Source organism: Mobula birostris, chromosome 26 (genome assembly GCF_030028105.1).
Source record: "Mobula birostris isolate sMobBir1 chromosome 26, sMobBir1.hap1, whole genome shotgun sequence".
Lineage (NCBI taxonomy): Eukaryota > Metazoa > Chordata > Chondrichthyes > Myliobatiformes > Myliobatidae > Mobula > Mobula birostris.
Genome location: NC_092395.1, coordinates 48,239,945 through 48,267,458, shown reverse-complemented (window position 1 = coordinate 48,267,458; position 27,514 = coordinate 48,239,945). Strand labels below are relative to the sequence as shown.

The 27,514-nt window shown below is 45.7% G+C and overlaps 1 long non-coding RNA gene across 1 annotated transcript; it reads left to right on the top strand.

The window, feature by feature from the left end:
• Positions 1-1,212: 1,212 nt before the first annotated feature.
• Positions 1,213-27,514, top strand: LOC140188297 (uncharacterized). The gene is made up of 4 exons (XR_011883268.1): positions 1,213-1,372; positions 21,024-21,194; positions 23,698-23,966; positions 27,354-27,514. It is a non-coding gene; the product is annotated as an uncharacterized lncRNA (long non-coding RNA).

The window sequence follows — 27,514 nt, the reverse complement described above, 5'->3', positions numbered from 1 at the left end:
CAGCACTGATGTTAGATGCTGGCTTACCACCCTGTTGCTGTATTGATGCTGGGTCCATTTCTAAATGACCTTGATGTGATGGGATAGTTGGGGCATTTTTAACAATTATTCATTGTCCAAAGAATGAAATACTAGTGAGTGTTCCTAAAACTGGATGATAGTGGAGCACATCAGCATCCATAGGACATAGTTTCATACTCCTAGGAAACTGTCTGAAATTTCTCACAACTCTAGAGACCCAGGTTCAATCTTGACCTTGGCCTCTATATTTCTGGAGATTGCACATCCTGCATGGATCTCCTGGGCTTCCTCTGTGTACTCCAGTTTTCCCTGACATCCCAAAGACATGCAGTAGGTTAACTGCAGGTGCATAGCTGATGGATAGAAACTGGAGGAGATGCTGAGAATGTGAGGAGAATGGGAGTATTGTAGGATCAGTGTAGTAGGTGGTTGAAGGGTAGCATGGACAGAGGGCTGAAGGGCCTGTTTCTATGCTGTATCTCTTTAATGCACTGCAGTGTCCTGCTATTTTGCTGGTTAGTCAATGGTAAGGTGTGTGATGGATTGGATCCCACGTGATATGCCTTCCCATGACCAAGAAGCAGGCTAGGAAAGCTTCACCCTGTCCTCCTTGTATGTAGGCAAGCAGTAGATCTGGGAAGAGTGGATTGAATTGGGAGGAAGTTGATGGGAATGAGGGGAGAGTAAACTGGGACTGGTGCAGGAAGAAATGGATGTTTGACAGTCAGCACCAACTAAGTGGGATGAGGGGCCTGCTTCTGTGCTCTATATCTTTATGTTTGATGGCTGTAGTTAACCTCAGTAAACTACAACTGGGACAATGTGTTGAGTGCTTGGATGAGTGAAAGTCCAAACTGGGAACTCGGGAACTGTCAGGCTGCCCTTGGCGTTCAAAAGGTGTAGCAGCCCACCCTAAGTTGAAACACCGAGCAGCTAGAGCACAGCAGCTCGATGTAGCAGCCCACCTTAAGCTGAAGCACCGAGCAGCTAGAGCACAGCAGCTCGATGTAGCAGCCCACCTTAAGCTGAAGCACCGAGCAGCTAGAGCACAGCAGCTTTTAATGGAGCAGCTGCAGATCAGGTTGGCAGAACATGAGAGTGACCTGAGTCCATAGGAACCGGATGGATCAAAATGATTTTAAATACATTTCTTTGATTGTTTGTGAGCAGAATTAACCCAGAGAACTTTACAGTGGCAACCAGAACTCTCACAGTTTGTCATGTTCAATATTTCCATTGCGTTTAGGCCTGTCGACTGTCATACATCAGCAGAAACTAATTAACCCACAACTGCTGGCAACATCACTGCTTGAGTCTCTGAAGGCACATCTTCCCCAGAAAGCTCCACCAGGTAAATGTCTGATGCTTAATGTTTCATTCCATCAAAATCCATTCTTCGGTATTGTCTTATAATTATGTAGTGCTTAAAGTACTGTACATCCTGTTTGTTGACTGTACCTATATGCCTCTGATGTTGCAATCAAGTCTTTCATCTGAACTTGAGCACATGAAAATAAACTCAACTTGACTCATCTTTTAGCCAATCAGAAATCATAATTTGAAGTTTGTGTCTCCCATGCACGGTGTGGTCTGAGAGTGACCACAGGCAGGTTTGGTGGGGGTCCTGGAGTGGCAGGTAAGTGTGCAGGTGAGTGTCTGTAGGGTCCTCCTGCCTGCACTCAATATGTCTGACTGTGCCGCCTGTTACTGGAGTAAATGCTCAGCCAACAGCCCACAGCTAGGGCTGTTGTGGGAGAGGGAGACAGCGGGCAAACAGAATGACGGTCAGCAGTGCATCAGGCTCTCTGATGGGCACTTGAGTATGGTGACATTTCAAATGACTGTAAGTTATCATCAATAAATAAATAAACAAGCAGATAAATAGTACAAAACATGAATAATGAGGCAGTGTTCATGGTTCATGGACCATTCAGGAATGTAATTGCAGAGGGGAAGATGCTGTTCCTAAAACATTGAATATGCTTTATAAATGGCAGTTGAGCTGTGCCTAACCACACAGTGATAAGTGTAGAGAGAGTAGAGTAATAGGCTAAATATGCATCCTCGAGATGCACCTGTGTTGACTGTCAGCGAGGAAGTGAAGGACGACTTGACTTCTCCTGATGAAGAAGTCAAGAATCCAGTTGCCAAGGGAGGTACAGAGGCCCGAGTTTTGAAGCTTGTGGATCAGTAAAGATCGAGAATCTACATTGCTTCAGGGAGCTGGAGAGGCTTCTGTTTCCACACATTCTGCTTCCACAGTGCTGGGGCATTGATATCTCAGAGCAGCCGGGGGGAATTTTGAGGGGACGTTGTGATTCATGTCAGTACTCTTGTCACAAGTTGGATAGGATCAAACAGGCAGATTACAAAGACAGGATTACATTGAAATATTCTCCTCAAGACTGCTGATCATTCACAGTGCTACATGCCAGGGATAGGTCAGTGGTGCAGATGTTTATGTGTGGCTGGGAAGAGATGGTGCAGGAAGGAGAGCGTTGGATATTCCAGAATTAGGATTGTTCCTAATGGAGGTGAGACATGTACATGACAGACAGATCGCATCCGAAACAGGGCTGGGACCAATAGCCTTGCTAGTGTCATTGGAAAGGGTTCATTATGGGGATGTGGATGTCTGCAATTTCAAAGGGAGAGAGAGGTGTGAAAGGGAGGGAATTAGACAAGACGGAAAAGCAGACAAATAGGCTTGTAAAGCTGAGAAAACAGAGGGAGGAAAAGGGAAACAGAAGCTTTGCATTAATGAATTAGGGTCATACAGTATGGAAACAGGTCCAACTAGACCAAGATGCCAGTCCTAGCTAATCCCATTTGCACATGTTTGCCCCATAACTTTCTAACCCTTTCCTATCCATGTATCTGTCCAACTATCTTTTAAAAGTTGTTGTTGTACTTGCCTCAACCACTTCCTCTGACAGTTTATTCAATGCGTGCACCAACCTTTGTGTAAAATTGTTGTCCCTCAAGTACCTATTAAATCTTTCTCCTCTCAACTTGAGCCTATGCGCTCTAGTTCCTGATGCCCCAACCCTGGGAAAAACATCATCTCTAAGTCTCCTACACTCCAGGGGATAAACTCCTAAGTTGTCCAAACTCTCCCTATAATCAGTCCTTCAAGATCTGGCATCATCCTTGTAGATCTTATCTGCACCCTTTCCAGCTGAATAGCATCTTTCCTATTGCAGAGTGACCAAAACTGAACACAATACCCTCATTGTGTTTGCTTAATTAAAAGCATAAAGTTTGGAAACATTCAGCAGCTCAGGCAGCATCAGTGGAAAGAGAAACGTTTAATGCTTCGGTATGGGGCTCTTCATCAGAATGAGACTTCCCAGCACTTTCAGTTTTTATTTCAGATACCCAGCTACCGCAGATCGTTTAGCTTCTATCTCGTGTTTATGTTAATGCAGGTCCGAGGAAATAAAAGTGGTAAACAGAGGTTGCAGCGGGTATGATATTGTGGTTTGACAAACACAAGACTTAAAGATGGGTGAGAGAGACAGCTGAAATTCCTGGTTACAAGGTTTTCTGTTAAGATAAAAATGGATAGAAAAGATGGGTGTGTTGCAATATCGATTCAGGAAACATTGATAGGATTGAAGAAGAATGATATCAAAGAAACATCATCAAATAAGCATGTTTGTTATTGAGGAATGACATTAGGAAAGTCACCCTAAAGGGGCCCCCTGACTGTTAGAAGCAGATAGAAGAGGAAATATGTAGGTGTTTCTGAGAAAAGCAGAAATAAAAAGTAACAGTGGGGGATTTCAACAGCCAACATCAGCAGTTCAGTGACAGCGTTGAGAGCGTAAAAAAATACAAAGTTCTTAAATGGCTTGCGTAGAACTTATTTAATGAATTGTAACAAGCATTACTGGATTTAGTTTCAGAGAATGCTCCTCAGAGTGTGGAGAGCATTTTGGAAGCAGTGATCAAAAAGTACAGTTATGACAAAAGGAAAATGGAAGGCTGGGTGTGAAAGTTTTAAACTTAGATGGTGAAAAAGATCAGAGCAGAGAGACATTTGATGATGAAAAAGATCAAAACAGAGGGAGACATAAGAGAAGAACAGAGCAAGACTTCAGCCTTGATATCTTTCCAATGATAGACAAAGTAATTCTCAAGTCTGGACTCAGACATCAAGGAGAGGTACTGGCTTGGAGAGATAAAGAGGGACAATGCCACAAGCTCCACACTGCAGATGGTCTGGAAGAGAGCAGGAGGTGCAGGGTGAAACCTAGAAGTAAAATGGGGAGGTAAGGAGGGGTTATGGAAACATGCAAATGGGTAAAAAACAAGGAAAGGCTCAGATTTCTCAAACACATGAAGGGAATGAGGGGAACAGGGAAGGAGTGTGGCCAATTAGAGATCAAAGTGTGGAAATAATAAGAAGTATGATTCCAAATGATTACTCTGTACCTTTGTGGAAAAGGGAAACAATGAAAACATTGACACTAAACCTTGAAATGGGGACACCTCTTTTTCCCTAATTAGGGAGAGAGAGAGAGCGTGAGCCTGTGGTACGTCGAATTACCGGGTGAACGAGTAGTCTTTGGGGTACTGCAAGTCTGTGCCTTTTGTTGATGCTTGCTGCATGTTTGAGTGCTCGGTGGAGGGTGCAGATGCTTTTTTTTTTGCTGGTGGGAATTGGGGTGGGGTTGTTACCTTGTTGCTACTTGTGTGTGGGAGGGGGAGCTGGGGGGGTGGGGTCTTTGGGTTCTATCGTTTAACTGTCATTCATTCTTCAGGGCACTCCTCTGTTTTCATGGATGTTTGCAAAGAAAAAGAATTTCAGGGTGTATATTGCATACATTTCTCAAACATTGAAACCTATCGAACCTATTGATTAAGGAGGAAGAATGGGAAATATTGAAAATAGCAAACTTTGTGTGAGAGAGAGAGACAGAAAGAGAGAGAGAGCTACAAAAAGCAAAAGATAGAAGGGACAGAAGGAGATGAATGTAAGTTAATGTAAATAATGGTGGGGGCAGTTCAAGCTCTGAGTAATACATTCCAAAGGATGATGCGTCTTGCAGTTTGAAAGGGAGAGGACGAGGAATCAGAAGCTGTTCAGTTTGTCACAGGGTGTGGACAAAGTGTGAGACAGAAATCCTGAGGAACAGCACAAATCAGCAGTTCCAGAGGCACAGGTTAATCAAGTTTTTAGTTGGCATGGATTTGTAAAGGGAGTCTGGCTAGATTGATTGAATTATTTTTGAAGCAAGATAAAGGGTGTAGAGGAGAAGAATGGATTTAGAACATAGAAAACTTACAGCACAATACAGGTCCTTCGGCCCACAAAGCTGTGCCGAACACATACTTACCTTAGAAATTACTTAGGGTTACCATAGCCCTCTATTTTTCTGAGCTCCATGTACCTGTCCTGGAGTCTCTTAAAAGACACTATCGTATCTGCCTCCACCACCGTTGCCGCAGCCCATTCCATGCACTCACCACTCTCTGTGTAAAAAAAACTTACCCCTGACATGTCCTCTGTACCTACATCCAAGCTCCTTAAAACTATGCCCTCTCGTGCTAGCCATTTCAGCCCTGGGAAAAAGCCTCTGACTATCCACACGATCAATGCCTCTCATCATCTTGTACATCTCTTTCAGGTCACCTCTCATCCTCCGTTGCTCCAAGGAAAAAAGGTTGAGTTCACTCAACCTATTCGCATAAGGCAAGCTCCTGTGGCAATCAGAACTGAGCACAGTACTCCAAGTGGGGTCTGACCAGGGTCCTATATAGCTGCAACATTACCTCTCAGCCCCTAAACTCCTCCCACGATTGATGAAGGCCAATGTGCCATATGCTTTCTTAACCAGAGAGTCAACCTGCACAGTAATTTTACGTGTCCTATGAACTTGGACCTCAAGATCCCTCCGATCCTCCACACTGCCAAGAGGCTTACCATTAGTACTATATTCTGCCATCATATTTGATCTACCAAAATGAACCACCTCTCACTTATCTGGGTGAACTCCATCTGCCACTTCTCAGCCCAGTTTTGCATCCTATCAATGCCCCGCTGTAACCTCTGACAGCCCTCCACACTATCCACAACACCTCCAACCTTTGTGTCATCAGCAAATTCACTAACCCATCCCTCCACTTCCTCATCCAGGCCACTTATAAAAATCACGAAGAGTAAGAGTCCCAGAACAGATCCCTGAGGCACATTACTGGTCACCAACTTCCATGCAGAATATGACCCATCTATAACAGCTCTTTGCCTTCTGTGGGCAAGCTAGTTCTGAATCCATAAAGCAATGTCCCCTTGGATCCCATGCCTCCTTACTTTCTCAATAAGCTTTGTGTGGGTACCTTGTCAAATGCCTCGCTGAAATCCATATACACTACATTTACTGCTCTACCTTCGTCAATAAGTTTAGTCAAATCCTCAAAAAATTCAATCGGGCTTGTAAGGCACGACCTACCTTTGACAAAGCCATGCAGTCTATTCCTAATCATATTATGCCTCTCCAAATGTTCATAAATCCTGCCTCTCAGGATCTTCTTCATCAACTTACCAACCACTGAATTAAGACTTACTGGTCTATAGTTTCCTGGGCTATCTCTACTCCCTTTCTTGAATAATGGAACAAAATCCACAATCCTCCAATCCTCTGGAACCTCTCCTGTCCCCACTGATGATGCAAAGATCATCGCCAGAGGCTCAGCAATCTCCTCCCTCGCCTCCCACAGTAGCCTGGGGTACATCTTGTCCGGTTGTGATGTTTTTCTGTTTGCTGCAAGTATCCCTACAATCGCTAAGATCCTTTTGTGCAGTGAATACTGAAGCAAAATACTCATTAAGTACCTCTGCTGTCTCCTCCAGTTCCATACACACTTTTCCACTGTCACACTTGATTGGTCCTATTTTCTTACGTCTTACCCTCTTGCTCTTCACACATTTGTAGAATGCCTTGGGGTTTTCCTTAATCCTGTCCGCCAAGGCCATCTCAGGGCCTCTTCTGGCTCTGCTAATTTCTTTCTTAAGCTCCTTCCCACTAGCCTTATAATTTTTGTAGATCTCTCTCATTACCTAGTTTTTTGAACCTTTCATAAGATCTCCTTTTCTTCTGGACTAGATTTACAACAGCCTTTGTACACCATGGTTCCTGTACCCTACCATCCTTTCCCTGTCTCATTGGAACGTACCTATGCAGAACTCCACGCAAATATCCCCTGAACATTTGCCACATTTCTTCAGTACATTTTCCTGAGAAAATCTGTTCCCAATTTATGCTTCCAATTTCCTGCCTGATTAGCCTCATATCTCCTCTTACTCCAATTAAACGCTTTCCTAACTTATCTATTCCTATCCCTCTCCAATGCTATGGTAAAAGAGATAGAATTGTGATCACTATCTCCAAAATGCTCTCCCACTGAGAGATCTGGCACCTGACCAGGTTCATTTCCCAATACCAGATCAAGTACAGCCTCTCCTCTTGTAGGCTTATCTACATATTATGTCAAGAAACCTTCCTGAACACATCTAACAAACTCCACCCCATCTAAAGCCCTCGCTCTAGGGACATGCCAATCGGTATTTGGGAAATTTAAATCTCCCACCATGACAACCCTGTTATTATTACACCTTTCCAGAATCTGTCACCCTATCTGCTCCTCGATGTCCCTGTTACTGTTGGGTGGTCTATAAAAAAAACACCCAGTAGAGTTATTGACCCCTTCCTGTTCCTAACTTCCACCCACAGAGACTCCATATGCAATCCCTCCATGCCTTCCTCCTTTTCAGCAGTCGTGACACTATCTCTGATCAACAGTGCACACCCCCACCTCTTTTGCCTCCCTCCCTGTCCTTCCTGAAACATCTAAAGCCTGAAACTCTAAGTAACCATTCCTGCCCCTGAGCCATCCAAGTCTTTGTACTGGCCACAACATCATAGCTCCAAATACTGATCCACGCTCTAAGCTCATCCATTTTGTTCATAATACACCTTGTATTAAAATAGACACATCTCAAACCATTAGTCTGAGCGCGTCCCTTCTCTATCACCTGTCTATCCTCCCTCTCACACTGTCTCCAAGCTTTCTCTATTTGTCAGCCAACCGTCTCTTCCTCCGTCTCTTCAGTTCAGGTCCCAACCCCCCGGTGATCCTAGTTTAAACTCTCCCCAGTCACCTTAGCAAACCTCCCCACCAGGATATTGGTCCCCCTGGGATTCATGTGCAACCTGCCCTTTTTGTACAGGTCACTCTTGCCCCAGAAGAGGTTCCAATGATCCAGAAATTTGAATCCCTATCGCCTGCTCTAATCCCTCAGCCCCACATTTATCCTTCACCTCATTCTATTCCTATACTCACTGTCACGTGGCACAGGCAATAATCCCGAGATTACTACCTTTGAGGTCCTGCTTCTCAACTTCCTTCCTAACTCCCTGTAGTCTGTTTTCAGGACCTCCTCCCTTTTCCTACCTATGTCATTGGTACCAATATGTACCACGACCTCTGGCTGTTCTCCTTCCCACTTCAGGATATCTTGGATGCAATCAGAAACATCCCAGACCCTGGCACCTAGGAGGCAAACTACCATCCATGCTTCTTTCCTGCGTCCACAGAATCACCTGTCTGACCTCCTAACTATAGAGTCTCCTATCACTGCTGTCATTCTCTTCCTTTCCCTACCCTTCTGAGACACAGAGCCAGACCCTGCCAGAGGCATGACCACTGTTGCTTTCCCCAGGTAGGCCGTCTCCCCCAACAGTACTCAAGCAGGAGTACTTATTGTCAAGGGGCACAGCCACAGTGGTGCTCTCTAGCCTCTGACTCCTGGCCTTCCCTCTCCTGACTGCTACCCACTTATCTGTCTCCCTGAGCCTCGGTGTGACTACCTGCCTGTAGCTCCTATCACCTCCTCACTCTCCCTGACCAGACAAAGGTCATCGAGCTGCACCTCCAATCTCTATTTCCTTAACCCCATCCCTAAGGAGCTGCAGATCGACACACATGGAGCAAATGTGGCCGACCGGGTGGCTGGGAGCCTCCTGGACTTCCAACATCTGACACCGAGCCCAGAATACCGGCCTCACACACATTCTTCCTGTCTGTAATCTACACAGGCAACCTACCTTGCCTCAACGCGTTAATGCCATAGCCCTGTTGAGCCAAAGCCTTCCTACTCTGTCACCTGCTCAATAAGGTTCTCCTTTTAAACTCTTCTCGCTGCTCTCACTGGCTGACGTCCACACACTTGTGCAGTCGTGCACCAATCAAACCCCGATTTGCTGTAGTTTATATCAATTTCAATAAAACAATTGACAAAATCCCATGTGACAGATTGGTCAGGACATTGAAAGCCCAGGACTTTCATAAAATGTAAGTAACACATTGAATTCAAAGCAAGTTCAATGGAAGAAAACAAAGGATAATGCTTGACTGGAGTTTGTTACCAGAGGCCTGTGTGCAGTGAGGCCCTGGCCTTTGCTTTCTATTATTGACATTATTAATGACTTGGACTTAAATATAGGAGCCACGATAAACAGTTTGTCAATGATACAAAAGCTGACATTGTGATTGAAAGTGAGGAAGCAAGTGGCATCTATGGGAAGGACTCAGGTAACTGTACGGTTGGCACATGAGGACAAGTGGAATTCAGTCCGGAATGGTGTTGGGAACAGCAAACAAAGTGTGAGAAGACATGATGATACTGAGAAGTGTGCAGCATCTGACTCGTCTATGGACTCATGAAATTATGATGGTTAAGAAAGCATATAGGATACTTGTTTTTATTGGCCAAGTCACTGAATATAGAAAGACATAAAATATTAGTTTGACTGAAACTAGAGCACTGTGTATTTCTGATCACTCTTCCAGAAGACAGATGTGACAACATTAGTGATGAAGCAAACGAGATTGACCTGGATGAGATGGAGTGGAGGTGTTGAGCAGATAGCCCAAGCTTAACAAACTCAACTTCCTCATCGGCAGATCTCAATCAGTGAGGATTGCTAACCACATCTCCTTCTTGCTGACCATCAACACAGTGCACCTCAAGGTCGGGTGCATAGCCCTCATTCTACTTCCTATACACAATCATGGTGTGGCTAAGCACACTTCCAATATCATTGTCAAAATGGTTCCTGTGTACGTGTACTTGTGGTAAGACAATACACTCTACTTTGACTTTGAAAGCTTTTCCCATGTCAGAGAGGTAATTTGTTAATTGGTGGAGAGATCAAGGGGAGCTGAGCAAACAAAGGTACCTACTACAGCATAGAAGGACGCTGCTTGACCAACTGCCCTATGCTAGCTGCCAGCTGAACAATCTCATCAGTCCTATTTAAACACAACACGTTTCTCTCACATGCCCATCAGCTCAACTTTGTCTCTTTTACATAAACCAACACTAGGGGCTATTTACAGCAGTCTTTGGAGAAAGCTGGGGGGGGTGGGGGTGGGGAATCCAAAAGAGTCATGGGAAGAATGTGGAACATCCATGTAGACAAGTCCAAAACTAGGTTTGAACCTGACACTACATGCTGTAACACCCTCATGTTTATTTAAAGTGCAAAGAGACTTGAACTCACTGCCTAAAAAGGCAATGGAGATAGGAAAGACTATTGTAACTAAAATATGAGCTCAAAGACCATTGTACCTAAAACATGAGCTCAAAGAGCTGTAATCAGCAGAACCATGAACCAAATCAGCAGAATTGGGAAGTTTAAGTGATCAGACTTTTGGTCAACATGGGCAAGATAACGTGAGTGACTCCTACGTGAGGCATGCACCTTGAGGGTTCCGTGATTCAAGGCTATGAGAAAGATGCTGATATTCAATGTTCACGGAACTCATGGCAATGCGTTCACCACAGCAAAGAACAAGGGAAAAAGGGCAACAGCCCATTTCAACTTCCTCTCGTCAGGCTGCCCCTTAGCAGATCAGAGCACCATCCTCATCCAACCTTCAGAGGCTCAGATGCCACCTTCTCAAGGGCAGCCATGCACGGGCAACTCTGGAAGGAATGAAACATGTTCTATTTGTTTTATTTAGTGATATTGCACTGAATAGGCCCTTACGGCCCTTCGAGCCACACCGCCCAGCGACCCCCAACAATCCCGATTTACCCCTAACATAACCACAGGACAATTTACCCAGACCAATTAACCTACCTGGTTGGTCTTTGGACAGAGGGAGGAAAACGAGGATTGGAGAAAACACAGCATCCCATGGGGAAGAGATACAGAGACTCCTTACAGAGGATGTCGTGATGGAACTCCGAATTCCAACACCCCAAACTGTAATGACGCTGCACTAACCATTAAGCTACCGTGGATGGTGTTGGGAATGTAGGGAGAGTGGGGAAAATGGGGGAGTGAGTAACGTAGTGGGAATGGAGAATGCTGGGGAGTGGGGAAGTTAAGAGAATGCGAAATGTTGGGGTGTGGGGAATGTTGGAGGAATGGGGAATGTTAAGGATTATGGAATGTTAGCCATGTTTTAATTAATTAATTAATTTTGAGACATCAGTGTGGAACAGGCCTTTCTGGTCCAATGAGTCACACAACATAGCAACCCATCTATTTAACCATATAGCCTAATCACAAGAAAATTTACAATTAACCTACACCTTTGGGAGAGTGGGGAAGGTTGAGGGAATGGGGAATGTTAGGTGACTGGGGACTGTTGAGAAGTGGAAATATTAAGAATTGGGAAATGGGGAAGGATTAGAATGATGAATATTGGGTGAGTTGGGAATGTTGGGTGAGTAGGGAATATGTCATAAGGAGGGCACTGGGAGCGGGCCCAAATGCAAGACACAGACACTGAAGTACTAGGAACAGGACTAGCTGTGTCAGGAAAGGAAGGGAAGTGGGGAAGAAACGACACTGGACAAGACACATGCCCTGGATGAGACCAGGATACAGGGCCTGGGCTAGGACTAGACTAGGAAAACGGGACCTGGACGAGGAACTAGGAACTAGGAACCTGGACAAGGACTCCGAGCCAGAGACTGGACAGGGACCTGGAACCTTGGTCTTGACTCGGGCTTGGACTCCAGATCTAGGCGAGGACAAGATGTGGCTACAGGACGAGGAATGGCATCAGGACTGGACATGAGACTCCTGGACAGGACGAGGGAACCCCAGCATCGGGATGGGTGAGGTACTCCTGGGCTGGGCGAGGCACATGGATGGGATGAGAATATGAAGCCTTGACTTGGTTGAGAGAGACAGGAACGCAGAGCCTTGGTCGAGGCAGGACAGGAACATGTAATACAGAGCCGGGACCCCTCCTTACTAACAGGACTTGGGGCCGTGGCTCTACACAGAGTCAGGACCCCTACTAGGGAGCAGGACAAAACACTGAGAGACAGATCTCCACTCAATGTAGCAGCAAACGACCGGACCTACCCAGTGGAGGCAAGGGCACAAAGAGACAGCTCCCAACTTAAGGTAGCGGCAAACGGCCGGACCTACCTATCGAAGGTGTGGACGCAGAGACAGTTCCCAACTCAAGGTAGTGGCGAATGGCCAGACCTCCCTAGTGAAGGTGAGGACACAAACAGACAGTTCCAAATAATGAAAGACATTTTCTTATCTAAACACAGCAAGGCCCCGGCTTGCCCTAGCGGTTGAATCTGACGGAGTAACGGGCAAGGACACTGGTGAAGGTAGCAGGCGAAGCTTCAGCCAAGGGCTACAGAAGGAAGGGGAAAAGAAGGGAACAGTCCAGCAACTGAAGCTGAACCCAGGAGCTGTTTACGTAGCCAGCCCAAAATTGGAATCGTGTGCCTCAATTAAGGCAAACAGGACAAGGGAAAACTGGAAAATCTGGAATAAGGAACCATGGACCGAACCGTAAACCAGAATGCTGACTTCACAGACCGGACCATGACAGTACCCCCCCGCCCCCCCCATGGGAGCCTCCTGGCGACCAAACAGGCTCTCCGGGACTAAGGACGACACGGCCGGGTGGGAGGGTATTTAACAGAAGGGAAACCCGGGTGGCAAGAGTAAAATGACAGTGTCTGTGTCGCTGGGTCCATATTTGTCTGGACTGTTCTGTCATATGGGGAGTGCTGGGACTGGGCCCAAATGCAAGACACAGACACTGAAGTACAAGGAACAGAACTAGGTGTGTCAAGAAAGCAAGGGAAGTGAGGAAGAGATGACACTGGACAAGACACGGGCCCTGGACGAGACTAGGATATAGGGCCTGGGCTAGGACTGGACTAGGAAAGCGGGACCTGGATGAGGAACTAGGAACTAGGAACCTGGACAAGGACTCCGAGCCAGAGACTGGACAAGGATCCAGAACCTGGGTCTTGACTCGGGTCAAGGACTCCGAGCCAGAGACTGGACAGGGACCTGGAACCTGGGTCTTGACATGAGCTTGGACTCTAGATCTAGGTGAGGACAAGACGTGGCTACAGGATGTGGCATGGCTACAGGACCGGACATGAAACTCCTGGACAGGACGAGGGAACACCAGCACCGGACTGGCCATGCTACTCCTGGGCTGGGCGAGGCACATGGACAGGACGTGAACATAAAGCCTTGACTTGCTCGAGTGAGGAAAGGAACATAGAACACTGAGCCAGGACCCCTCCTTGGGAACAGGACTTGGGGCCAAGGCTCTATAGAGAGTCAGGACCCCTACTATGGAGCAGGACATAGCGCCGGGACTCATACACAGAACACTGAGAGACAGATTTCCACTCAAGGTAGTGGCAAACGGCCGGACCTACCTAGCGAAGGTGTGGACACAGAGACAGTTCCAAACAATGAAAGACAGTTCCTTAACTAGACACAGCAAGGCCCCGGTCTTGCCCTGGCAGTTGAACCTGACAGCATAACAGGTGAGGACACGGGAAAGTAGCAGGTGAGGACACGGGAAAGTAGCAGGCGAGGCTTCAGGCAAAAGGTAGCAGGCAAGGCTTCAGCCAAGGGCTACAGGGGGAAGGGAAAGGGAAGGGAACAGTCCAGCAACCGAAGCTGAACCCAGGAGCTGTTTATGTAACCCGCCCAAAATGGGAATCATGTGCCTCAATTAAGGAACACAACAGGACAAGGGAAAACTGGAAAACCTGGAATAAGGAACAATGGACCAGACCGTGAACCGGAATGTGTCTTCATGGACCAGACCAATGACAGAATTTTGGGGAGTGGGGAATATTGGGTAAATGGGGAATGTTGGGGAGTGGGGAATATTGGGTGAGTGAGGATTGTTGGAGATGTTGGTGGAATGGGGAATGTTTGGAATGAGGAACATGAAGTGGGGAATGTTGGAGAGTGGGAAATGTTGGGTGACTGGGGATGTTGGGAAGTGGGGAATGTTGGGGAGTGGGAAAAATTGGGGGAGTGGTGTTGGGAAGAAGGGTTTTATGTTTTATTCCATTGTTTGTGTATTAAGTTAATTTTACTCTCACTGTACTAACTTGATTACTTTGAAACAGTACTCACTCTTATCTGTGACTGGCTGTGAACTCTGTTTGGTGCTGGTGCTCACGATTCTGTGGAAGAAGGACGTGTCCAGCAGTTGGTGATGAGGATGAAAGCCAGAGTCACAGAAAACCGACATTTTAGGTCGAGTCCTGATGGAGGGGAGAAAACCAATGCAAAGGGGTGAAGAGAAGAGGAAGGCCAAGGTGGATCCAGGTGTGGAGGGTGGTGGGCAGATGGAGGAGGGGAGAGTGGAGGCAGTGACATAGACTGGGAGGTGATGAGTGGCTATAGACGATGGAGTCTTATAGGAGAAGGTAACTAAGGAAGGGAGGTGAGGAGGGCAGAAGGGAACAGTGTTGGAAGGGAGAGAGTGGGAGGAGTATTAGGAAGATGGGAGATGGAGTGGGTGGAGGAGAGGAAGTGGGGAATCAAACAGGGTGATGGGGCTTGGTGGGGGGGGGGTTGTAGAAAAAGGGACAGAGGGTACCCGAAACTGAAAATTCGTTGTTCGTGCCACTGGGCCGAATAGCACTAGGGTATGGTGAGGAGTTCCCCACAAGCTACCCCAGCAGTGCAGGGCATTACTAATTCAGCCGCCTGTGTCCTCATGCACTTTCCCCACTGCCGCAGTTCCCAGGCGTCTGCACTGGAGTGGTCTCAATGCAGTGGAATGGAGCCTGCCACTCAATGTTCACGGAAACAGCACAATCCGTATGGGTTTCCAGCCGTGAGGCGGGGTGTGGGTTCCTGACCACACCCTCAACCGTAGCTAAAGGAATGAATCGTTGCCACTCAGTAGCCCAACCATACTGTGGGGTGAATGGACGATTATCTGAGATTAGATTAGCTAATTGTCACTTCTACCAGGATTCAATGAAATTCCTTCCTTGCGTGAAACTCACAGAATAAATAGCACATGGTAACGGTAAATACAACAACGAACACCAACCAGTGGGATGGTGCAAAGGTTGTAGTGCAAACTGAGGTAGTGTTAAAAAAGCTGTAGTGACACTAGAATATCCAGGGAAGATTGAGCTAAGAGCCACAGAATCATAGTTATAGAATCGTAGAGTCACAGAATCGTAGAGTCACAGAATCGTAGAGACACAGAATCGTAGAGCCACAGAATCGTGGAGCCACAGAATCGTGGAGCCACACAATCGTAGAGTCACACAATCGTAGAGTCACAGAATCGTAGAGTCACAGAATCGTAGAGCACTACAGTGCAGAACCAGGCCATTTGCCAGCCGGGCCTTCTGTCCAGGGCCGTCCACCTGCATCCAGATCATAGCCCTCCTTACCTCTCTCATCTGAAAACATGGCAGCACCACGTGGAAGAGGTGAATGGTTCAGGAGTCTGATAGCAGTGAGGAAGAAGCCACTCTAAAATCTGGATGTCCGAGCTTTCGAGCTCCTCTATCTTTTTCCTGAAGATAGAAGAGAGAAAGGGAATGGCCAGAGTGGCAGGCGTTCTTGATGGTATTATTAGCCTTCCTGAAACAGCGTACCATGAAAATAGACTGGATGGAAGGAAGTGACAAGCCCACGATAGACTGGGCAGTGAGAGCAGAGCAATTGTTAAACCAGGCTGAGATAGAACTGACCAGGATTCTTTCTATAGCGCATTAACAGGAGTCCAAGAGAATCCTTGTGAGTAACTCAGATCTTTTTAGATGCTCAAGAAAGTAACTATACTGATGCTCTTTATTAATGTTTATTAGTCAGTAAGGAGGGACCAGGTGAGGTTGCTGATGATAGGGAGCACAAGTGATTCACGGCTGGTGGAGGGAGAGAGCCCAAAACAGCTTCAGCACAAGTGGGTCTGGAGAATCTCCTTCACCTCATGAAGCAGGAACCCCTGAGCCCAGGAGCAGGCAAAATGTTGCATCTGTTAGCCTGGCGGTGGCCTGCAGTGGATGTGAACTCTGTGTGCTCCATCATTCCACTTCACTCTGTACATGTATTTGCAAGTGTTGAATGTCTTTATGTATAACTGTGAAATACATTGTAAAAATTCTTTGACAGAAAACATGCTTCTTAGGAACTTGGGAAGTCTGTTTCCCATCAAGTGGTTTAGGGAAGTGGTGAAATATTGGATGCCTTTGTTAGTAAGAGTGCTGAATAAACTGTCTTCTCCATCTCAAATTCAGGGCGTTGCCTGGGCTTGAACCTTGCTCTTTGACCTCCAGGAACTAGTTTAGTTTAGGCAGTGAGTTCCCTGATACCATAGGGATTCCTGTATATGCTAGAACATTCCAGGCTTAATCCAGTCTGAATAATTCCAGCTCTCTTCCATTGGTTTAAAACACAGTACTTCAGCAGAAGATAAAGCTAGGAACAACCATCAGCCATTTTCAGGTGGTTACATGTCCCCAGGTACTTGACAGGGGCAAAGACTGGCCAATATTGGCACCAAAATGAGTAGGGATGAAGTAATGAGGAACATTCTCAAAGAAGATTTTGCAGGGTTTCCAGTGACCTGGGATTAATCCTAAAGTCAGGTGCTGTCTGTGTGGAGTTTGCATGTCCTCCCAGTGACCACACAGGTTTCTTCCTGGTGATCCAGTTTCCTCCCACACTCCAAGGCATCTGGGCTTGTGGGTTAATTGGCTGTTGTAATTTCCCCTGATGTGAAGGGTGGTAGTTGATAGGAATGTGGCGATATACATCAATAGGGGAGTGAGCATAGACGAGAGGCCAAATGGTCTCCATCTACCTTGTAAGTATGCAAATAGAGGAGAAGTGGAGGGAGATTTCCAAACCCCAGAGGTTAGGCATCTGAAGGCACAGCCAGTTATCAGAGGAGTAAAGGAAGCTGTAGATCAGTGCAGGTCAGGACCGGGGGAGTGAGGAGATGAGGGAAGCTTGCAGGACTGGAAACAATGCGGAATGATAGGGGTGGGAAGAGTGCAGAGAGATTTAATCATAAGGATGAGATTTCTGAGATGGAACAGTTGCTGGACTTGTCAGCGAGCACAGGGTGGTTGTCATTCATTCCCAGGCAGAGCAGTCACATTGTGGAATATCTCTAGAGATGTTTTGGACCCATAGCTATGAAAAAAAAAGTTTTGGAAGGGGATATTTCAGAGCAAGTCATCTAACAGAATAGAAAAAAGTAACAGGTCCGTGCCAGCCTGCAGTGTTACTGAGGTTGCCTGCACCATCCTCTGATGGACTGAGGTTCCTGGACCTTCGTCCAGTGGGACTGATGTTGCCTAGACCACCCTCCAGTGGGACTGAGGTTGCTTGGACCACTCTCTGGTGGGACTGAGGTTGCCTGGCCCACCCTCCAGTGGGTCTGAGGTTGACCTTTCAGTGAGGTGGCGGAAGAGCCAATGAGATCAGTAATTATGAAGCAAAGATAGATAGATAGACGTACTTAATTGATCCAGAGGGAAATTGGGTTTCATTACAGTTGCACCAACCAAGAATAAAGTATAAATATAGCAGTATAAAACCATAAATAATTAAATAATAATATGTAAGTTATGCCAGATGGAAATAAGTCCAGGACCAGCCTATTGGCTCAGGGTGTCTGACCCTCCAAGGGAGCAGTTGTAAAGTTTGATGGCCACAGGCAGGAATGACTTCCTATGATGCTCTGTGTTGCATCTCGATGGAATGAGTCTCTGGCCGAATGTACTCCTGTGCCCAACCAATACATTATGTAATGCATGGGAGACATTGTCCAAGATGGCATGCAGCTTGGACAGCATCCTCTTTTCAGACACCACCGTCAGAGAGTCCAGTTCCAACCCCACAACATCACTGGCCTTACGAATGAGTTTGTTGATTCTGTTGGTGTCTGCTACCCTCAGCCTGCTGCCCCAGCGCACAACAGCAAACATGATAGCACTGGCCACCACAGATTCATAGAACATTCTCAGCATCGTCCAACAGATGTTAAAGGACCTCAGTCTCCTCAGGAAATAGAGCCGGCTCTGACCCTTCTTGTAGACAGCCTCAGTGTTCTTTGACCAGTCCAGTTTATTGTCAATTCGTATCCCCAGATATTTGTAATCCTCCACCATGTCCACACTGACCCCCTGGATGGAAACAGAGGACATCGGTGCCTTAGCTCTCCTCAGGTCTACCACCAGCTCCTTAGTCTTTTTCACATTAAGCTGCAGATAATTCTGCTCACACCATGTGACAAAGTTTCCCACCGTAGCCCTGTACTCAGCCTCATCTCCCCTGCTGATGCATCCAACTATGGCAGAGTCATCAGAAAACTTCTGAAGATGGCAAGACTCAGGTATGGCAAATATCAGAATCTCAGGGTCTGGCTTCATCAGATTTGGCCATTTGGGAGGAAGTTGAAGTTAAAAACAATATGGATAGAAATTGATTCAATATATTTTAATGATGTTTAGACAGCTCTGTGTGTCAGTCTAACACAGCTTTTTATATGGCCTGTTAGGATCACAGTCTTTGATTATGAGATTCTCATAAATGAGTTTCCCTCAGAAGCGGGGATGAGAACTCTGTGTGTCAGTTTCACTGAGCAGTTCCATTGATCTCTTGCCAGACGTAACAGCTATGGACACCCAGTCTTGTAGCTGTGACATTGGAGGGGTAAACAGCGATATAACCTGCACTCTTCCAGCACCTGGTGAGTGCTGCTGCTTGAAGAATGGATGTTGCAAAGCTCCTAGTAAATGTGAGGTTGTCCGCAGAAACTTGGAATATATAGTATGCTAAATTGGTAAATTGTTTTATTACTGTCACAGGTACCGAGGTACAGTGAAAAACTTTGTTTTGCATGCCATCCATACAGATAATTTCATTGCAGCTAGGCACTGAGGGAAAACAATAGTAGAAAGCAGAATAAAGTGGTACAGTTACAGAGAAATTGCTGTGCAGACGGATGATAAGATGCAAAGTCAATGAGGTAAGGTCAAAAGTCCATCATTTGTACCAGGGGACCACTCAATAGTTTTATATCTGTGGGATAGAAGCCGCCTTTGAGCTTCAGGCTTTTGTATCTTTTGCCTAATGGAAGGAGGAAGAAGAGAGAATGGCCAGAGTGGATGGGGTCTTTGATTATGCTGCTATTTTACCGAGGCATTGAGAAATGTAGACAGAGTCTATAATCTTTGTGATGTGCTGAATTGTGTCCATAGCTCTCTTCTTGCAGTCATGGGCAGAGCATTTGCCATAGAGTGTAAGTCTTCCATTCATGTGCAATCCAGACAGATCATGAGACGCTTGTGTGCATTAGTGTAGAAAAAAAGAGAAACAGAATACACAACATGTAATTGTAGCTGGAGAAAGCACAGTGCAGGTAAACAAAGTGCATGGGGCACGATAAGATAGATTGGGAGCACAAGAGTTCACTTCCCAGCTTCCTTTCTTCATTTCCACCTAACACGCACCTTTCATTGGCACTTGCCCGTGCAGCTTCTGTTCCTTCCTACCGTTCAGGAACCTTTAGGGAAGCGTTTACGCTTTCCCTATCTACCATTCTGCATTCAGTGTTCACAAAATGATCCCTTCTGCAGTGGAGAAACCAATCACAGACTGGGTAACCACACTCTGTTTAAATTCAAGTTTAATTGTCACTCAACCATACACGAATACTCATGAATACAGCGAAATGAAACAGTGTTACTCTGGGGCCAAGGTGTAAACATTGTACCAACAGTCACACACAGCATAAAGCACATATAAGTTAGCAAGCACGTATAAATTATCAGTAAAATACAGTGACACAAGAAAATAGTCCAGTCCATGAATGTTACAGAAACCTGCAGCTGAACACAATAACATAGTGGTTAACACAATGCTTTACAAAACAGACAACCCAGGTTCAATTCCTGCCACTGCTGTAAGGAGTTCGTACATTCTTCCCGTAACCGTGTGGGTTTCCTCTGGGTGCTCTGGTTTCCTCCCACAGTCCAAAGTCATACCGGTTGATAGGTTGACTTGGTCATTGTAAATTGTCCCATGGTTAGGTTAGGATTAGATTGGGGAATTGTTGGGCAGCATGGCTTGAAGGGCCAAAGGGCTTATTCCCCACTGTATCTCAATAAATAAAACAATTAAACACAATATAGCTTGTCTTCTGCTAAAAAAAAATCGGGTGGGGGTGTGGTAGGGGTGCAGTACCAAATCCAGCTTGAACGCCACACCACATCATCTCCAGTGGAGCACGCTGAATCCAACATCTCTCTCCAGGGAGGCTGTAAATAGGCGACACTGTGGCTTGAGGCCTAGTCCTTGCTACAAGCGAGGCCACATGGCTCCCCTGCTGTCTGCCAATAATTCAGTGAATCAGACTTGTAGCATTCCACATTAACGATGTCCAACAGGGTCTTGCAATCACAAGAAAAGCAACTAGGATGATCACTCGCTGTTAGACTGCACACCACCTGTGTGTTCTGACCCCTCCAACGCCTCTCTGACATAGGCACAAGCACGATCTGCACCAAGTCCAACTCCTTCAGTTTTCCTGCCTCTAAGCAGCTCGCTGATGAGGTAGACCTGCAGTACTTTAAGTTCTTAATGTCCAGCAGGATCTTGCGTCATAAAAAATATTTTTAAAACAGTCAATAACACTTTTAGTTGATCTTGCAGAAGCCACTGTGACTGAATTCACTGCCATCTTACCAGAAGTGACCCCGAACCTGCAGTTGCCTGTCAGCTTAATGCCCCATCTCATCTGCCGCTGATCTTAAGGCTCAGTGTAAGTTGGGTGAAGTATACCTCAACTTCCAGATCCAACAATATTGAATTCAACAATCTCTGGTAAGTTCCTTTCTCTAATTCTCACAGAACTGAGTGATATGCAGGTCACTTCTATCATTCTTCTTTTAATTTCAGTTCCCAACCGCAGTTCTGACCCGCATTTCACAGCTTTTACATGTCCCTTTGATTTCTCTCTCTCTCTTTCCCTCATATGATCTACCAACCAGAGGTCACTGTAAACCTCAGCAACCCTCTCAACCCACAACCCATCCTCTTCACAAATTGAAGTTAAATTCAAGATTGGATGCCAGAATTGCAAGAGGTGCAAGGATCAGAGGCCGAAAGACTCATCCCCTCCACCTACACCCCTTTCACTGAGCTTCACCCAGTCCCGTGACTACCGGCTCATTTGGAAGTCTGGCCTGTGTGCACGCTGCGGTCTGTACAGTTTGCCCCAGCCCTGCACCAGAAAAATATGTGTACCTGATGGCTTCCTCTGTCTGATAAGAACAGCCAGCTCTTTTAAGCTCTTTTAGATCTGAGGAAATGAAGGATTATGGGGTCCAGGTGCATAGTTCACAGAAAATGGCTCTGCGAGTGGATAAAGTGGTAAAGAAAGCATTTGGAATGCTTGCCTTCATTGGAGGGAGGTATTGAGTATAAAAGTAAGGAAGTAATTCGGCAGTTATATAGAACTTCAGTCAGACCACATTTGGAGTGTTCTGTGCAGTTCCGGTCACCCCATTATAGGAAGTATGTGTAGGCCATGGATAGGATGCAGAAGAGGTTTACCGAGAGAGTATGAACTATAAGGAAAGGTTGGACAAACTTGAGTTGTTCTCTCTCTAGAGGGTTGGAGGCTAAGGGAAGCCATAAGACCATAAGACATAGAAGTAGAAGTAGGCTATCCAGCTCATTGAGTCTACTCCACCATTCGATCATTGATAATTTATTATCTCTCTCAAACCACTCTCCTGCCTTTTCCCTGTAACCTTTGATGCCCTTACTAAACAATAACCTATCAACCTCCACTTTAAATATACCCAATGACTTGGTCTCCACAACCTCTGTGGAAATATATTCCACAAACACGCCACCCTCTAGCTAAAGAATTCTTCCTCATCTCTGTTCTAAGGTATGCCATCCTATTCTCAAGCTGTGTCCTTTGTTAATACTCTCCCACTAATGGAAATATCCTCTATCTAAGTTTCTAGGCCTTTCAATATTCAGTATGTATCAATGAGATTCCTCCTCATTTTTCAATTCCAATGACTACAGGACCAGAACCTTCAAATGTTCCTCAGATATTAACCCCCTCATTTCCAAGATCATTCTCTGAGACTTCCTCTGGACCCTCTCCAATGCCAGCACATCATCTCTCAGATACATGGCTGAGTACTGCTCACAATACTCTAAATGTGGTCTTATAAAGTCTCAGCATGAAATCCTTGCTTTTATATTCTAGTCTTCTCAAAATGAATGCTAAAACTGCATTTGTCTTCCTTACCACTGACTCAACCTGCAAAGTAACCTTTAGAGAATTGTGCACAAGGACTCCAAATTCCCTTCATGCTTCTTATTTCTGAACTCACTCCCATTTAGAAAACAGTTTATTCCTTCTACCAAGGTGCATGACCGTACACTTCCCGACACTGTATTCTATCTGCCACTTCTTTGCACATTCTCCTAATCTGCCTAAGTCCTTCTGCAGATTCCCTGTTTCCTCAACACTACCTGCCCCTCCATCTATCTTTGTATCATCTGCAAACTTGGCAACAAAGATATCAATTCCATCATCCAGATCATTAACATATAATGTGAAATTAACAGTTAATATGATAACATGATAAAGGTTTTAAGAAATTGTAGGAGGGATAGATAGGATAGACAGTCAGAATCTGTTGCCCAGGGTAGAAATGTCAAATACCAGAGGACATGTTTTAAGGTTAAGAGGAGCAGTGTAACTGCAATGTGAGAGCCACGTTTTTTTTATGCAGAATGGTAGGTGACTTGAAAGAGTTACCAGGGATTACCTAGTATCAGGCAATTTAGTGGGGTTTAAGAGACCCGTAGATAAACAAAGAAATATGGGGCTACTAGAGGGATATGGATGATACACAGGAGGAGGAAATTTAGTAGATCACAAACACAAGAAAGTCTGCAGATGCTGGAAATCCAAAGCAACACACACAAAATGCTGGATGACCTCAGCAGGTCAGACAGCGTCTATGGAAAAGAGTAAACAGTCAATGTTTTGGGCCATGACACTTCTTCTGGACTGAGAAGGAAGGGGGAAGATACCAGAATAAAATGGGGGGGGAGGAGAAAGAGACTAGCTGGAAGGTGATAGGTGAAGCCAGTTGGGTGGGAAAAGACAAGGGCTGGAGAAGAAAGAATCTGATGGGAAAGGAGAGTGGACAATAGGAGAAAGGGAAGGAGGAGGGCACCCGGGGGGAGTAATAGGCAGGCGGGGAGAAGTGAAAGGTCAGAATAAGGAATAGAAGAAGGGAGAGGGGAAAACTTGTTCACTGTAATTTTGAGAAATCGATGTTCATGCCATCAGGTTAGAGGTTACCCAGATGGAATATAAGGTGTTGTTCCTCCACCCTGAGGGTGGCCTCATTTTAGCAAACGAGGAGGCCATGGATCAACACATCAGAACAGGAATCGGAATTGGAATTAAAATGTTTGGCCACCAGGAAGTCGTTTGTGGCAGATGGTGCGGAGGTGCTCGACAAAGTGGTACCCCAATGTACAAAGGGTCTCGCCAGTGTAGAGGAGGCTACATCATCAGGACCACCGGACACGATAGACAACACCGACAATTCACAGGTAAAGTGTACCTCACCTGGAAGGACGATTTAGGGCCATCAATAGAGCTGAGGGAGGAGGTGTATGGGCAGCTGTAGCACCTAGGGTGCTTGAAAGGATGAGTCCCAGGAGGGAGATCAGTGGGGATGGAGAAATGGACAAGGAAATCGCAGAGGGAGCATTCCCTGTGGATAGCGGGGGGTTGGGGTGGGATGTTACATGGTAGCATTCCTTCTTTGGAGATGGCAGAGGCTGCGGAGGGTAGAGATGATGAGTTGCATGTGAAGGCTGATGGGGTGGTAGGTAAGTACAAGAGGGACTCCATCACTATTACAGCGGCAGGAAGATGGGATGAGGGTGGATGTTCAGGAAATGGCAGAGATGCGGGTGAGAGCAGCACCAATAGTAAAGGGAGGGAAATCCCGTTCTTTAACAAAAGAGGACATTTCTGATGTCCCTGGGATGGAAAGCCACATCCTGGAAACAGATGCAGTGGAGGTGAAGAACCTGAGAAAAGGGAATGGCATTTTTACAGGAGATAGGGAGGGAAGAGGTATGGTTGAGATAACCATGGGTATCAGTAGCTTATGAAAGAGTTTGTCTCCAAAGATGGAGACAGGGAGATTGAGGAAAGTGAGGGAGGTGACAGAGTGAATTTAAGGGCAGAGTGGAAATTAGAGGCAAAGTTGACAAAATGAATGAGCTCAGCATGGGTACATGAAGCAGCACCAATGCAGTCATCAATGTAGCAAGAGGAAGAGGTGAGGAGTCTAACTGGGGAAAGCTTCGAACGTAGAGTTTTCTACATAGCTGACAAGCAAGTGCCCATGGCTACCCCTCGAGTCTGGAGTAAGTGGGTGGAGCTGGAGGACCAGTTCTGTCAGTTGGAGGAGGAGATAGGTTGGTTAACTAGTTAGCATTTAGTATAAATTGGCATCAGCAGCAGGACAATATTGTAGGCCAAATGCCCTTTCCAGTGCTGCTCCATGCCTGCTTTCAAGCACACATTGAACAACGAGTGCCCGTGCTAGGACTTGGAGGGACTGAAGCTTGGAATTACAAAGAAGAAACTGTGTAAAATGGAAACGTCTGAAATCAAAGCAAAGGCAGCAACTGGGAAATAAAATCTTGCTTTTGTTTAGTAAAATCATAGCAGGTGCCATTTTAACTTCACCTTCTGTCTACCCTCCGCAACCTTTCACTTTTGTTTATCAAGTGACTGTTGACCACTGCATTCAAATCATTCATAGCTCTGTATTCAGTGCAAGAGAATTCCAAAGACTCACAGCCATCTACCAGCTATGCCCAGATTATGAAGTTCCAACTTGTAGACACCCCTTCAGACAAATGAGCTCCCATAATATTATTGAACTGGAAAGTCCAATGTACAGTGTGAGCATGTTTATGTTTCTACGAATATCAGAACGAGTTTCCCCTCTCTCCTCTTTTGGTAATAGTTCCTTCTTATCAGTATTACGTGCTTTCATTGTCATTCATTACAACACTGTGGAGGAATAGTTACTGTATCGAGTGATTTTCATGTGTTTTCACCTTATGGACCTTCATAAAAACAGAACCTGCTCATTACCCAGCGATGGACTGTAAAGGGGAAAAAAAATCTCATCTCTACTCTGTCTTAAATGGGTAATTTTTGGGAAGTGACATGCTCCCATGAGAAGAGTAATCTTTTCCACGTTCTTCCTGTTAAGACTACTTCTGTGGATGTCACCTCTGGATGTTCCAGACTCCCAGAGACAGAAGTTTAGACTATCCAAAACTCCCTCTTAATAACATCTGTTCATTCCAGGTATTGACCTAGTAAATCTTCCCTGAATTATAATCAATACATTAACATCCCCCCCATCTACCTCATTATAATCTTACACCATACTGTTCACCTGTACTGCACTTTCCCTACGGCAACTACACTTTGTTATTGTTTTACCTTGTTCTACTGCAATATATTGTGTAATGTTCTCTCATTAGTCATAGTCATACTTTATTGATCCCGGGGGAAATTGGATAAATTGTGAGCTTTTCACTGTATCTTGCTACATGTGACAATAAATTCCAATCTCAATTACTTCTGTATTTAATTTCCTAGTCAATATACAACCATGGTTCCTTAAGGTTGTCATAGCCAGGGGAGATAGTGGGGATAAACACCCACTACCTATTAAATACTCCCAATAGTGTGCGTCTGACAGCCAAGTACAGCTCCTGACAAGGAAGGTTGCTGGTGCCTTAAGGCAGATAGGGTTTGACAGCTGTAGTTGGCAGTTCACCCAGGAGAAGAAGAATTCTGATCTCAAACCTCTGCTGCCTTGCAGCTATACCCACTCATGGGGAAGGCTTCAAGAGTGAACCCCGAGGGAAAGGCTGGAGCTGGAGTCCCTATGGCAGTCCTACGTTGAGTTCAATGCTGACTGGCTACTCCTGCGACACGATGGTGCCATATTCTTTGGATTCATCAGCAGTGTGGAGAGGGAGAGCCAGCTGCAGGAGCAATAGCATGTCGTACGACCCTGGTTTGTGTGTCATGTAGTGAGCCTGCTGAAGGTGCATATCGTACGACCTTGGCTTGCGTGTCACGTAATGAGCCTGCTGAACGTGCATATCGTACGACCTTGGCTTGCGTGTCACGTAGGCAGCTAGGACGCAATATCCACGGTCGACCCTGAACAACAGAGGGCCTCACACTGCTACATTATTCTGCTTTTCCTAATCACTTGCTTCACTTACCAACTAAACTTTTGCAAATCAAACTCTCAGACACCTTCTGATCTCTAGCCCTCTCACCATTGAGATTAAATGCTTCATTTTACTTTTTTGTGCAAAAATAAAGAAGTACATATTTTCCCATATTGCACTTCATTTGCCACATCTCTGGAGTGGTAGGAAGGTACAGCGTTGAGGCGGGACCTTGGGCCCCTGGGTCCACGTTGACCACCAGTTACACTAATCTGACATTGACAATCACTGGCTCCCCCAGACTCACCTACATACTAGGGGCAGTTTACACTGGACAATTAATCTGCCGACTGCACTAGTCTTTCTCTGTAGCTGCAACACTACATTCTGCATTGTACCTTTTGTTTTTGTACTGCCTGCTGTCCTCCTGTATGGAATGATCTGTCTGGATATTATACCCTTGTGTCTTGCTGCATGTGATAGTAATGCTCATTCTAGTTCTAGCTGGCATGTTTTTGGGATGTGGGGGAAAGCCAGAGCACTCGGAGGAAACCCACATCACAGGGAGAACATTCAGACTCCACACAGACAGTACCAGAGGTCAGTCAGAGTCTCTGGGGCCACAAGGCAGTGATTCTACCAGTTGTGCCACTGCATTCTTTTGTAATCTCCTTATATCCTCCTCCGAGCCAAGGTACAATCTGTGTTTCCTTGCAGATGGAAGAGTAGAGATGAACTCACCTCAGTTTTTGCAATACTGCTAATGGAAGAGATGGAAGAGATGGAGAGAATCTGTTGATACAAAAGATTCTGGAAATGCTGGAAATCTGGAGTAGCGCAGACAAAATGCTGGAGAATCTTAGCAGGTCGGGCAGCAT